At 40.7% G+C, this 11,899-nt stretch overlaps 1 long non-coding RNA gene across 1 annotated transcript in view; it reads right to left on the minus strand.

The window, feature by feature from the left end:
- LOC112552038 overlaps positions 1-10,430 on the minus strand; it is a 48,162-nt gene extending 37,732 nt beyond the window's left edge. The window contains exons 1-2 of the long non-coding RNA XR_003096385.1: positions 10,389-10,430; positions 9,149-9,217 (exon numbers count right to left, since the gene is read on the minus strand). This is a non-coding gene — a long non-coding RNA (uncharacterized LOC112552038). The remainder of the gene's footprint in view (positions 1-9,148; positions 9,218-10,388) is intronic.
- Positions 10,431-11,899: the final 1,469 nt, after the last annotated feature.

Raw genomic sequence — 11,899 nt, forward strand, 5'->3', positions numbered from 1 at the left:
TCTTTCCTGCCTATGCAGGGGGTTGGACTCGATGATCTATTGAGGTCCCTTCCAACCCTAACATCTATGAATCTATGAATTGGAACCTCTGTTCAACAGAGAAGACAACAAGGTGCCTAGGACAGAATGGACCTTAAAAATGAACCACTCCTCACCACCATAAACCATCTTTTGAGGTCAGCATTGTGGGACCGCACACGTTGCCTATGGGTGCATAAAAATGTTTGCCGCACCTGACCTATGATCACATTACCTACTTTAAGCCACATAATCATAGATAGGGGCAGCATGAATAGGTGCTTGCCAGTTCTGGGACCCATGCCAGGAACCTAGTATAAGAAAATTAAGGTGGGAGGATTGGCAGGTGGGATTGGAAAGGGCTAGTGAGTTCGGGGGTGGGGGTTGGTTGGTTGGTTGGATTGGGATGGGTGCTGGCTGGCTGCCTGAGGGTAGGAGGATCAGGGGCTACAAATAGTCTGGTAGGGGTTGTGGGGGGAGGAGGGGTAGGAAGAATGCAGGCCTGGGCTGGAGCATGTGACTGGGCTTTCCCAACCCTGAGCCTGCACTCCAAAAGCACACAGACATTTCGTAGATTGAGTTAACCCCTTCCTAATCTAAGTTGGTTCACCTACTTGAATGAACTAACTGAGACCAGGACTTCCATTTTGGCCACACTTAAACCCCCCAAACATCTACACAGATCAGTATTTAGATCGACCTAACTCTAGCTAGGTCAATCTAAATGTAATGGGCACACATACCACATGTTATGTATGTTCCAAAAGAAGACGAAGGATAGTGTCTATGTTGTTTTCAATCTGGAATTATCCATTAAAATAAATTCAAGTTAAACAAATGTTTGAACCACAGCAAAATGACATTAACCAGGAATAGGTGGTTAGGGTAGGAAGAGACATTGACTAGCAAGAATGGTCAGGACAAGACAAACTCTGCAGGAAGGCTATTCAATGATGCCTACTGCAGATTTCCTGCTCCTACTTCTGATATGTTTGGTGTTAAACAATGTCAGAGAAAAGAAACAAGTAAATGAACCCCTGGCCTGAACCAGTACAGCAGTTCCTGTCTGTCTAATGCCATATAATGCCAAAGAGTACACACTATTTCTGCAATAGCATTGTTGAAGAAGATGTAAGTAAATTGAATAATTACATCTCTCATCTACCCCCCTTCATAACCAAGTAATTAAATATATGACCTACCATAATCCTCAGAACATCCTCTCTATAAACCTTTCTATACTTAGACTGAATCCATTCAAGAAATACCCATCTATAATGTATGGTTAATAATTGATTAATATATGTGTATATAACACACCTATTTTAAGGTTCACCTTGGTGACAGTGATACAAAAAAAAATCCTTATTAGGTTGTCTCTCTTACCCAGAATTGATTTGTACTGTACCTAATGAACAAAATACAATTTTGTTTACAGACTGTGTCCTCTGTAAGTAGGACATTCTTGAGAACAACCTGTCTATTAAATGACATTGAGTCTAACTATTTATTTAAGATGCAAGATAAACTAAAAAATAATTTGATATAAGAGTAATGGTTTAGGACAATCACTCTCAAATTATCAATCACAGAACACTTGTGGCTGCTCTGAGCAAGGAAATCTGTACCCACAGTTTTGGCTCCTCCTCATGTTCTCTATCTTCTGCATGCATTCAGGCCGTTCATAGCAAATACATGGATAGCTGGGTGCCAACATGCCTGCCATTGCTGTGGGCATGTAAGAGTGACAAGGGAGGAGGAGGAAAAATCAGAACAGATGGAGTGGAAGAGAACAGTAAAGAACAAAGATTCATTCAAACAGGATTAACACATTCAAAAAGGACAGAGCATGTAGTATGTTGCTGGACAGTTAAATCGACACCTGTTCCTAAAAGCGCCCTTCTTTGTTAACCACAGAAATTGCTGCCACAAGTATAATGGGAATGGCACGGAAGGTAGCACTGTGACTTATAATTGAAGAATAGTGACCCACAAAACTATAACTTCTGATATAGAATTCTTGTTTCTTGTTTTGTTTTGTTTTGTTTTGTTTTGAAGTTTGGCAAACTCTGACAAATTAGTTGATGAAAATGCACTCAGCATAAGCTATATAGTTTATATATATATATATATATAGTTTTATAATCCCCTTACATGTAGACTGTCTACCTCTTTCTATATCCCTTTAAGATCTTCCAAGTACCTATTATCAACACAGTCCCTGAATATCAGTGTGAATCTGCAAACTCAAGAAAAACAAAGGAAAACTCCATAATAGAACAACTTCATTGCATGCAGTTTTTTAAACCAGTGTTGCCTACAAAGCACCTACATCAAATACTGTTTCTGAGAACCATCATGTATTATGTCAGATTATGATCTGAAAGGAATGTACCTACAAAAATGTGGTTGCACCGCCACTAGTTGTCCCCAGGAAATGCCTGTGCCGCACATGTGCTGGTGCACAGCACATAACCCCCTAGTGGTGTCCTGGGGGCCCCCCAGGGCTACTACTTTGATCCTGGCTAGCAGTGGAGTGCAGCTCCAGCCAGACAGGCTTCAGCTTCAGGCAGTGCATGCATGTCATGCATACACCATGTGCACCACTCCTCATTTTTTCTCCATGGGTTTTTTTGTCCCCTGGATATCCTTGCAGCATGGAGAACAATGGAACATGCAGTATGTGCATCACAGTTGTGGCTGCAGCACCACATGCCACAGCTGTGCTCATCTGGACACAGCCAATGGGCTCATCCAGACAAGCATGAACATATGCTTTGAGGCACCTCAGAGGATTTTAGGCACTGCAAAATGCATGTGGTGCATGGGGGAAGGTTCTCCATGCTGTGCAGAGCCAAATTAGATACTGGAAAATCCTGCTATCTAAAAAAAAATATGTGTAAGAAAAAAGCAGCCTGGCCAGCCAGAGCCAGGCTCTGGCTGCCAGCCAGGCTCCGCGTGCCCAGATTGCTGCTGCTGCAGCCCTGGGAGGCCCCCAAAACTCCAGGTAAGGCTGCTGGGACCCCAGCCTCCCCTACCTCACCTGGAACAATTTGCCACTGCTACCTGTCCCTGGGGAAATGCATGTGCTTACTCATCTGGACATGCCCAATGTGTTTTTTCATTGTGGACATGCCCATAGTTTCAGTGTGAGTACAATTGTGACACTGCCTACATCTCTTGCTGATTAGTGCCCACCATCCAAGTTAATTAGTGGTAATTATTCTCAGATTTCAGCATGTAATTCATTTTACAGACACCAAAAAGCAGGTGTAAAATCTGCTTGCAACTTATAACCTGACAAAAGGATCCAGGTCTCAATCTAAATGAAATGATACTCCTGACCATCTGTCTTAGGCTAAAGAAATAAGCAGAAAATGTTAGCAAAATATAGCATAAGGAAAGTTATATCAAAGTTCTTCAGAAAAGCAAAAGAAAATCTAAAAATCTTTCTCCTGCTATGTAACATTAAATTCTGTTAACCTATTTGTCTGTGAAATTATCAGGAAAGTAGAAGCACACGTGCAGGTGTCACAAAAGAAACAAGGCACATTAGAAAGGACTATTTTGCTTTTGAATGGACACAGAAACAACTGATGGAAACAAACAAGCCCACAAAGAAAGCAATAATTAGGGAAACAAAGAATACAAAGACAAACCTAGGAATCAGGGATCATCCTAAACAATAAATTAAGAAGTCCTTCACAACCATAAAAATAACCAGAGGTTCATTTGGTTTGGTAAAAAAAAACGTGTACAACCTCTGACTCCTATCTTGGAGGACACTGATTGGGTGTATGACTGCATGAAGTGCATTCTTCCCCTAGATAGTTATAGTCTTATCAAAGGCTACACATGGATGAAAACAAACAGAAAGCTGAAGGAACAAAAGCTCAATTAAGTAACAATCAAGGAAAAACTGTGTGCTGATATTACTAGTTTATGGGATTTGTAATCAAAATTTTACTAATTTCCCTTTATCAGAGGATGGAAAACCAGAAGATGTTTTCATCTATATAAGATCCATATAAAGCTCATTCACTGGCCCAGCACTGACTTTGACTTTAGTGTCTGCAGCTTTCAGTGGTAACACCTATCTCTAAAAAAAAAAAAAGACACTGCAGCAATGTGTTCCTTTTATTGGTTCATTGGTGTAAGTCCGGAAACACACACAGCTTTTATGATTATCCTTGTACTTGCTGTGTCTGATCTGGGGTGAGAGCAAAGGGGAGAAAACGAGAAGAAAGATTACAGGGAAAACGTGATGGGAAGGTGGGAGTCTACAAAGAGGAAAAGGAACTCAGGGAGATACCATGTATAGGAGAAAGTTATCCTGTGTTACAAAAAGAGATAAAAAGCAGGGCAGGGCTCTACCTTACAGACTAACTCACTCAGAGGTGTGGGCTTCTGCCAGGCAACATTCTACTTAGTTGGTCCATCTACACGTGCCCCTGACTGCACACCTGGTACTAGCTTTACCAAATACTAAATGAAAAACAAGGATTGGACAGTTAAAGAAAGCAATACAACAAAACAGAAGTAGACACGATTGGAAAAAGATGGGTGAGCGGAAATATATGTCAAAACTAACAAGCCATATGCTGGGCTGAGATGCCACCAGCCAGGTGTCTTCTGAAATATCACGGTATTTCTCATCTGCATCTGATTTATGAGGAAGATTAGGGGAAAAGGCTCCCTTGAAAGATCCATTCCCTGTCAAATTTAGACATGGGATAGTACCCGAAAGGAAACATCCGTACTAAAAATAATAGCCCAATCTGAAATGGACAGTGGCAGAAAACCTCCACTGGTTTGGAGTTGGCTCTATGTCTGCCACTTTTCACTCAAGTGTAGAGTGCTACTGAGCACGTCTACATGAGACATTCACTGTAGAGCTGTTTAATTAGCTGTGCAGTACACATTAGAGGTGTGCAAAACGGGCCATATTTGATTCAGATTCAGATTAGGCCTGAATTGGGGACAATGATTTGATTCGTTGATTCGGATCACTGTCCTAATTCAATTTGGATAAATCCAAATCTGAAGATTCGATGCTGATTCAGAGAATCAGCAATTTGGCCACAGACACAGCTTTAAATGTTTTTTTCTACATACCTCAAGGTACCAGGCACAGCTTGTGAACACTGCGATGGTGGGGTAGATGAAGCGTCCCACAGGAGCTCATGGGGGGCTTGCCCCCCATGCCCCTCTGGCTTGACGATCAGCCATGGGGGGACCCCGGGTGCCCCCCCAGATCCAGGAGGCACCCATTGCTGAGCTGGGGGGGTAGGGGTGGGGTCCCCCATGTGCTCTGCTGCAAACCTGGAAGTGGACCAGAAGTGCTTCTGGTCCACTTCCAGGTCTGCCACCCAGCACACTGGGGACCCCCCCACAGTCCCGTGGGATGCTCCATCCACCCCACCATCTCAGTGTTCATGAGCTGCCTGGTACCTTGAGGTATGTAGAAAAAAACATTTAAAGCTGTGTCCATGTCCAAACCATTGAATCTCTCTGAATCGATTCAGATTGGTTCCGATTCGATTCGGAGAGGTTAAAGGGTCTACTGATCCAATTCAGATTCAGAGATTCAGCCGCCAAATCAGACTGAATCTCTACCAAATCATATCAGTGACCAACGCTTTTCACAGCCCTAGTACACATCTATACACATGCCCCTATTAGGGATCACAAAGCTAATGAATTCTGGAGCAGGCTAGTACATGTACATGTAAATAAAAGTACTAGCCTGCTACAGAGTTGTTTCATGTGCAGCAGCACACATGTAGGCACTGCCTGGCTGGCTGCACATTAATTGCACGTGTAGATGTGCCCACTGAGGTGTGAAAGTGTGGGGTCTGCCTGCAATCTATTATAAGCCAGCAAACCCTACTAGAGCACTGTAACCTGGCTCAAGTCAGAGGAGTCTTTACATTGCTCTAACGTGCTCTAGCCTCCAAGGTAGAAAAGGAAGAAAAGATGTCTTAGAGCCAACTGCACCTCTCCCTGACCGAGCTCAGGATTTAGCCCAGTGTCTAAAAATAGTGGTCATGAGGCGGTACATGTACTGGTTTCTATTTCCCTTTAAAAGACACAGGTTGAAAGTGTTTTATGAGCCAGGTGTATTAGTGGTCATATTTGTATGGGTCTGTTGAGTTTTAATCAATCAGGCTCATTTCAGAAGACTTTAATTTTGCTCTCATTAAGTATGTGTGAGTTTTGTGTGTGTGCAGGCGCATATATTTATCCCTGTCAGCATTCAGAAAATTACATGCCCCTAGTTAACATGTTGTACAGTACTATAAATTCTCATGAATATCACTTACCACAGAGGAAGGAGCCTGTAATCCCCTACAATATAATGGATGTTTTCCCCTTTTCCAAAAAATGACCTCTGCTAAATACAAGGGTGTTTCAGAAAGTAATAGCAATTTCAAAATAAAGCCATTTTGTGTCAAGTAATCATTTACTGGATCATATCGCTCCTCTGCATAGTCATAAGTGATGGGTGTGTTTGACAATGCTGCCTGCCATCAGTGTTTCCCCATTGCTGCATAGTTTCTCACTCATTGCACATAGTGGTTTTATTTTGAAACTGCTGTAACCTTCTGAAATACCCTTGTGTATATATGTGTATAAATACATAAATATAGATATATATTTGGTTATCATCATAGATCATGCTTATAAAGCACATTTGACAAAAAGTAACCACCTTTCCTTTATATCAAAGAGGAACTAATGACATTAGATCTACCATTTCATACCATGTAGGGTCTTAAAACAACCCTAAAACATATTAGGACCGAGACACACCATGGCATGGCAGCATTCCAACATAAATCTCACATGATGTCATAACACAACAGCTCTGTCCCAGAGAACAATATTAGTGCATCTGGAGGATGTCAGCTAATCATTTCATTAAAGGAAAAATACGGTGGCACTGAAAATAAGGCAGATTTCATGGCTTGTTTAATTTCTCTAAGTTTTCAAGTATTTTTTTTTCCTTTAGCAAACTGGGTTGCAGTAACTATACAGTAAGTAACTTATTTCACTACAGAAAAAAACCATCCCAAGCAACTCTCTTTCCTTCCTTCCTTCTTCAGTACCACTTTGTAACCTTTAGTCCTTTCATTCCCACTTTGGGCTACAAGGGTATAAAACCTGTAATTAACAACTTCTTTATTGCCTCCGCAATAGTAATTGCCATGTATAGCCTTGAGGTACTAAGAATAAAAAATTGTTTTCCTCCCCCCGCCCCCCATATTTAACTAGCACTCTGCAGTTATTATTAGGATCTTGCCAGCACTTCACCTTTCACAAGAACCCTGTGATAAAAGTGTAGTCCCCACACAGTGACCTCTGCATGCAGCAATCAATACTTATGCTGTAATATTTCCCCTTCTTGCTGTTTCAGAGCAGCCTTTAAAAAAAAAAACCCACCACACAAACACAGGCTGGGAAGAGATTAGATTATCAATTATCATGAAACTGTCTGCAACTTCAAAGGGCTGCAGAGCAGGGGAAACCATAGTTTATCAGGACTGTAAGCGTCCTGCAATTATCTCTCATGTCACCCAGATGTAGAGCAGTAGTTGGGGGAATAAACTCAGGTCTGTGGTGAGAGACTGGATTGGTGGAAAAATATAAAAGCAGCATTTTCTTTGGAACATGAATCATTAGTTTTGGGTCAGATATTGACAATAAGTAGGCTCTTGAATGTGTTAACCATGAGCAGCTCAATCCAATATACTCATGTATCTATGCAGCGTGAGCATTTTATCGATAAGCAGACACGGGATGCTTTCTTTTTCCCTGAAACTCCAATTTTTACGTAGGTCAACAGATTGTTAATAGTCTGTCAAAGAATGATGCATTGATAGTCAGTAAAACTGCAAAATGTTTGTCCTCAGTCATTCCCACAAGTATTATGCCTATGGTTTCACATAGGAAAACAGCTTTACAAGTCAAGTTAAACACAAAAGTTTGGAAGCAAAACTCCAGCTACTGACATCACTTCCTGATGCGACATGGCATTATTGTTTGGTCTTGTTTTCCAGTGGGATCCATGAGACTCCAGTTTGACCCACACTATCTTAAGACCAGGAACAATGGAAAATTAATGTAATGTTTATTAATAAATAGCAAAGGCCCCTGGCCATGCAGAGAGCCAAATAAAAACAATTAAAGTAACATGTAGTCACAAGTCTAGTTAATGAGCAACCTTTTGTGTCAAGATATGATATACTGTAGCAAAATAAGTTCATAAAGGAGTTGTGCTCCGTGATAGTCCACCCAGTTTTACACTCCCCACCTAATATAAATGCCAAGAATTTACCCTTGAACATGACTACACAAGTACAAAATGTAACAGTAGCAAAGCTGGGCAATTCTAGTAGCTATAAACAAGAGTAGCTCTCCATGTTTAAAAGAAGGTTGAGGAAGCTGTTAACTACATGGCATATGAAAGAATCTCAAAGTGCTTGCAACCTTTGTAAAACAAGCTATTATTATTATGTATATTGCAAGCCCCAATATACTTGGTGCTCCATAGAACTGTAGCAACATTTCTTACCCAAAGATCTTTTCATATGGAATAAGAGAAAGAGACAAATGAGGATCAGGTGGGAGGACTCTATTTTTTTTACCAAGATTTCCTCTATTATGCAAAATTATGTTAGTTGTCAGTATACTGGGATCTTCAATCTCTATGGCACTACTCATAACCTCAGAAACTAAATAATTCCTAAGCATTACCCCTGGGGTTCTTCCTGGTATTAGTTGGTCAAAAAGTAGCAATGAGAAGAACCATGAATAACAACAGGTCATAAATAGCAAGCTGGATTGAGCTATCAAGACATTGACCTCGTTGTCTTTTCATGAGGTCAGTAGGGAACTACACACTGAGGATAATTTTTTTATATACAAAATCTGTGTGTCTTTAAAAATAAATATCCCCCTAATGAGGATACAGTTAGGGGGAGAGTAGGAGGAACTAAAGCCATCCCCTATGAGTGAGCGTCTCCAACCTCTATAAGGTTGGTGTCTAGATCATGTACGTGTCTTTTTGGGTAGCCTATGAAGCTGTAGGCCTGGAACAAAGCATTTTAAATAAATAAGTGGGGAAAACCTTCTATAGAGAATCATCTGAAGTCTCTTCCACTAGAGCTCCTGATGGTTCAGTAGAATTTTGAAGGGCCTAAAAGAAAGTATAAAATCAAAGTCAATAAAACTTTTGTGAAGAACCTGGAGTTCATTCTTCTACAGCTATCACTTTGTAACATTCTAAGTTCCTGTCTTTTTCTCTCCAAATAAAATAGGCTTTGGGTGAACCTAAGCTACCTGTCATAGGGTGCATCTACACGAGACATTTCCTGCAGAGCTGCCTAATTAACTCCACAGTAAACATCTCCATTTCTACACATGTGCCCCTGTTAGGGTGCGCAAAACTAATAAACTCCAAAAGTAATAAAACACGAAACTTAAAAAAAAACCCAGAGGATTTTTGTGTGCAGCAGCACACATGTAGATACTGCCTGGCTGGCTGGGGCATGAGGGTGCTTCAGTTTGGGGGCTGCCTGTCAGCTAGCCCCCGACTGAAGTACCCTCATGCCCCAACCAGCCCCTCCGCAGCACATTAAGCCAGTCGTAGCAGATCTGGGCTGCTACCAGCCAGGGCTGCTCTGACCAGGCTCAATGTGCTATGCATGAATAAACTACAGAGCAATATACTCTGGAGTTTGTTGCTCCTGGGAGCACATTCAAATGGTATACCCAGAAGCAAAAAACTCCAGAGTAATAAGCTCCAGAGTTTATTCCTGTACATTAATTGCATGTGTAAATGCACCCATAAAGCAGAATCCACACTCTGTTAAACACTTGTATGTAATATAAATTTGTGTATAGTCAACATTTTCTGGACCAGCCAGTGATAAGGCAGGATACTATGGAAGTGATCTCTACAAGCAGGGGGAACTAAGTTATAGAATGATAGCTGGTGTGGGATCTGGTTCCTGAACACCTATTTAGTTTGTTTCTCTAGGCCTTCTTGCCTACCATGGGAATTCAGGGCTTCACAGGAACTCCAGGTTGAGTGGTGTCTCTGTGAAGAGATAGTTCTTTCCTCCTGGTATTTGTATTATTTCCTCATCCTGATCCTAATACAAACTGGAATTTATTTGTCTCTGGCAACCCAAGGGAAAAAATAATCAAGTGTTCAGAACTAAGTATGAAATAAGTATATCCTATAGCCAGAACTACAAGTTTTTGCATTTTTTTTCTAAGACTTCTTGGTATATTAGTAAAACAATCTGAAACATGCCAAGGTTAAAATGTATCTCTTGAAAATGTGGTTATAATATGATACTGACCTAATCTTCAGTGATGTCATGAGGCAAGATGACATAGTTCCTGGAAAAAAAAAGTGCAACTAATCAATTAAACCCATTTAGGAATTAACCAGAGCATCTTATTGTCAGATTAAACTTTAAAGATGGTCAAGTGTTTGCTAGTGTTAACACAATTTATATTCTGACTGTTCCATGTTTATTTAGGATGAAAAAAGGAAAAGAATGCTCTTTTGAACATTATTCCATGTGTTTCTGTCACGAAAACGTCACTTACTTTCCCTCCCCACTCTAATAAGTAAAGGCCCTCACTGGGACAGCAAGGTATAGTTGATGCATATAGAACAGCATATACAATGTCTGCACTTCCTATTGCCCTTCATTTCACATGCATTTCCAGTCAGTGCTTTTTTTCTCTATCACGTAACCCAACATTTCAAATTTGTTTTACATAGATGCTCGTCTCTCTGCACTGTTTCTTAGAATGTGATTAAAGGGAAGGGAAGGGGCGGGTTGGGGGATGAGGGCATGGTATAATCAGAAAGGGCCAGACTGTTTCTGACAACCTTGAGATGGTCACAACACAGCACAAGAGTTCTGGGATGGACACTGCCTCAAGAGCCACATCTCCCCTCCCAGCTTCCTGGTGTGTGGGAGGCATGTATATTCTCTGCAGTCTCATACACAGAGGGATTGGGCTGTGGGCCAGTTTCCCTGCCCCCATGTGTATGATGTGAATTTCTGGGAGTGCAAAAAGAAAGCTACTCCTGCATTTGCCTGAGAAAAAAGACTATTAACTTGCCTGGTCCTTGCATGTAATTCAGGAAGGGAAAGTTTTCTTTTACCTTATTCCACTGTCTACCTGCACTTTGCACTAGACATTGTGGTCTAGTATTACTCTGGCAACCAAGTCTAGAAATACATTAATAAAATCCTTGCAACACTACAGAACAAAAATACTTCAATAGTACATAAGTATATTATTTTAGTGCCCAATGGCCATGATCAGGATTATGAGGTCTCTGGAATAGGCATCTGTTTATTATACATCTATACAGTATATATCTTACCAGCACTACAATGATACAAAAATACAAATAAATGCACTGTACAAGCACAAAAAAAGAGACAACCTGAAGAGTTTACCTCTCTGAGTAAGAAACAAGTAAAGTTTCCAAGTCCACATGTTTTCCTCATTAACAGATTGCATGAGCTGCAGCCTTGGTAGTGAAATGATCAGCCAACTAGAAGCTTATTGAAATAAAAAACCTGAGCCAGAAACATATAAATGTTTTCACCATTTCTCAGCAAATGGAACAACAACATAGGCAATTTTTTTTAAGTTAAATTCTAGGGCTAGATTTTCAACTGGCAAAATCCATTTGAAAGCAATGGAGTTATGCTAGTATACATCAACTAAGGATCTGGCCACAGCCTTTTGCGCAGGCACCTAATGTATACCTGGTTCAGCATAGAAAACACTTAAAAAGTATATTATTTAGAAGCTTTGTCAGTATAGCTAATTACAGACATTC

Source organism: Alligator sinensis, unplaced genomic scaffold (genome assembly GCF_000455745.1).
Source record: "Alligator sinensis unplaced genomic scaffold, ASM45574v1 scaffold1325_1, whole genome shotgun sequence".
Lineage (NCBI taxonomy): Eukaryota > Metazoa > Chordata > Crocodylia > Alligatoridae > Alligator > Alligator sinensis.